Genomic DNA, 221 nt, shown 5'->3' with positions numbered 1-221 from the left:
GACTAACGCTGACCCGCAGAGCTGGCGAAGGCAGAGAACGGCGTCCCGGGGTGCAAAGGTCCCGAGCGAGTTTGTACTGTCTAAAGCACTTATTTATGTAATCTCGGAGATTTCGTATGAATGCCTCTTCTCTCCCTGCTTTTATCCGCCTTTTTGCAACAAATACAAGAAATACATTTTGAGGAAAGTGTGGGCCGTATGCTTCCCCTCCTCCCAAGGGA

Source organism: Penaeus monodon, chromosome 24 (assembly GCF_015228065.2).
Source record: "Penaeus monodon isolate SGIC_2016 chromosome 24, NSTDA_Pmon_1, whole genome shotgun sequence".
In the NCBI taxonomy this organism is placed as follows: domain Eukaryota; kingdom Metazoa; phylum Arthropoda; class Malacostraca; order Decapoda; family Penaeidae; genus Penaeus; species Penaeus monodon.
Note: the sequence above shows the minus strand (reverse complement) of the source record.